Source organism: Psammomys obesus, unplaced genomic scaffold, assembly GCF_907164565.1.
Source record: "Psammomys obesus unplaced genomic scaffold, mPsaObe1.curated_primary_1811, whole genome shotgun sequence".
NCBI lineage: Eukaryota > Metazoa > Chordata > Mammalia > Rodentia > Muridae > Psammomys > Psammomys obesus.
In genome coordinates this window covers 4143872-4146440 of record NW_026596240.1, presented here as the reverse complement: position 1 = coordinate 4146440, position 2569 = coordinate 4143872, and the positions used below count along the sequence as shown (strand labels likewise).

Genomic DNA, 2569 nt, shown 5'->3' with positions numbered 1-2569 from the left:
AATAGTTTGAAGAGTATTGGTATTAGCTCTTCTTCGATGGTCTGTTAGAATTCAGCACTGAAACCATCTGGCCCTAGGCTTTTTTTTTTTTTTTTTTTTTTTTTGCATGATAAACTTTTGATGACCGCTTCTATTTCCTTTCAGGATATAGAACTATTTAATTGGTTTACGTGGTCTTGATTCAGCTTTGGCATGTAGAATCGGTCAAGAAAATTGTCCATTTCATTTAGATTTTCAAATTTTGTGGCATATAGACTTTGGAAGTAAGACCTAATGATTGTTTGGATTCCTTCAGTGTCTGTGGTTATGTCCCCCTTTTCATTTCGATTTTGTTGATTTGCCTTTTAGTTAGTTTGGCTAAGGGTTTGTCTATCTTGTTTATTTTCTTAAAGAACTATCTCTTGCTTTCATTGATTCTTTGAATTGTTTTATTTGTTTTTAATTGATGGATTTCAGCCCTGAGTTTGATTATTTCCAGCTGTCTATTCCTCTTTGGTGTGTCTGCTTTTTCTTTATTTTTTTTTCCCTAGGGCTTTTATGTGAGCCATTAAGTTGCTTGCATGAGATGTTTCAAATTTCTTTTTGAAGGCACTTAGTGCTATTAACTTTCCTCTTAGCACTGCTTTCATTGTGTCCCATAAGTTTGGGTATGTTGTGCCTTCATTTCCATTGAATTCTAGGAAGTCTTTAATTTCTTTCTTTATTTCTTCTCTGACCTAGCTGTCATTTAGAAGCAAGTTGTTCAGTTTCAATGTGTGTGTAGGCCTTTTGCTATTTTTGTCATTGAGGTCCAGTTTTAGTCCATGGTGATCAGATAGGATACAAGGGATTATTTCAATCTTCTTGTATCTATTGAGGCTTGCTTTGTGACAAACTATATGGTGTATTTTGGAGAAGGTTCCATGAGGTGCTGAGAAGAAGGTAAATTCTTTTGAGTTTGGGTGAAAGGTTCTGTAGATGTCTGTGAGGTTCATTTGATTCATGACCTCTGTCAGAGTTATTGTTTCTTTGTTTAATTTCTGTTTTGTTCACCTGTCCTTTGTTGAGAGTGGGGTGTTGAAGTCTCCCACTATTAATGTGTGGGGGTCTATGTGTGGTTTAAGTTTTATCAAAGTTTCTTTTACAAATGTGGGTGCCCTTGCATTTGGAGCATAGATGTTCAAAATTGTGATATCTTCCTGATGGATTTTTCCCTTGATGAGTATGAAGTGTCCTTCTCTATCTCTTTTGATTGATTTTCGTTGGAAATCTAGTTTATTAGATATTAGGATGGCTACTCCTGCTTGCTTCTTGGGTCCATTTGCTTGGAAAACTGTCTTCCAGCCCTTTACTCTCAGGTAATGTCTATCTTTGTGATTTAAGTGTGTTTCTTGTATGCAACAGATTGTTGGCTCTTGTTTATGCATCCATTGTGTTTGTCTGTGTGTTTTTATTGGAGAATTGAGTCCACTGATGTTGAGGGAAATTAAGGACCAGTGGCTGTTTGATCCTTTGATATTGATGTTGGCCATGGTAGTGTGTTTGTGTGTTAGGCTACTTTTTTGTTTGCTGTGGTGAGGTTATTTATTTCCTATGATTTCTTGAAAGTAGTTAGTTTTCTTGGGTTGTATTTTTCCTTCTACTATCTTCTGTAATGCTGGATTTATGTGTAGGTATTTTTGAAATTTGTTTTTGTTGTTGAATATCTTTTTTTCTCCCTCTATGAGGACTGAGAGTTTTGCTTGGTATAGTAGTTTAGGCAGACATCTGTGTTCTCTTAAGTTCTGCGTGATATCAGTCCAGGCCCTTCTGGCTTTCATTGTTTCTGTTGAGAAGTCAGTTGTGATTCTGATGGGTTTGCCATTATATGTTACTTGGCCTTTTTCCTTTGCAGCTTTTAGTATTTTTTCTTTGTTCTGTATACTTATTGTTTTGATCATTATGTGATAGAAGGGTTTTCTTTTCTGGTCTAATTTATTAGGTGTTTTGTAGGCCTCTTGTATTCTTATAGTCTTCCCCTTTAAGTTGGGGAAATTTTCTTCAATGATACTGTTGAAAATATTTTCTGGGCCTTGGAGGAGGGAATCTTCTTTTTCCTCTATTCCTATTATTCTTAGGTTTTGTCTTTTTATGTTGTCTTGGATTTCTTGGATGGTTTGCCTCAGGAATTTTTTAGATTTATTATTTTCTTTGACGGATACATTGATTTCTTCCATTGTATCTTCCACACCTGAGAAAAATATGGAACGCTTCAGTAATTTGCGTGTCAGCCTTGCACAGGGGCCATGCTAACTTTCTCTGTATTGTTCCAATTTTACTATATGTGCTGCTGAAGCGAGCACGCAAATCCGCTGTCTTAAGTTAGTCAAAAAGTTATGCAAGCTTGACTTAAGGGACAATCTGGTGAATTTTCCACAGATGCTCTATAAGGAAAGTATTCACAAATGATTGAGAATTATCTACCTCCTCACAGAATTTTAAGTGCTTGGGCAGAATATCTCTTTCCAGGCAAGGAATGCAGTGAGTGGGAATGGTCACACAGGTTTGCTAATGCTCATAGTACTGAGGTTCAATGCTAAATTCGCCCCAA

General features: G+C 36.2%; 1 non-coding gene across 1 annotated transcript; it reads right to left on the bottom strand.

Annotated features, from left to right (window-relative positions):
- Positions 1 to 2214: 2214 nt before the first annotated feature.
- Positions 2215 to 2321, bottom strand: LOC129668489 (U6 spliceosomal RNA). The gene has a single exon (XR_008718926.1). It is a non-coding gene; the product is annotated as a U6 spliceosomal RNA (small nuclear RNA).
- Between the last annotated feature and the right edge of the window lie 248 nt (positions 2322 to 2569).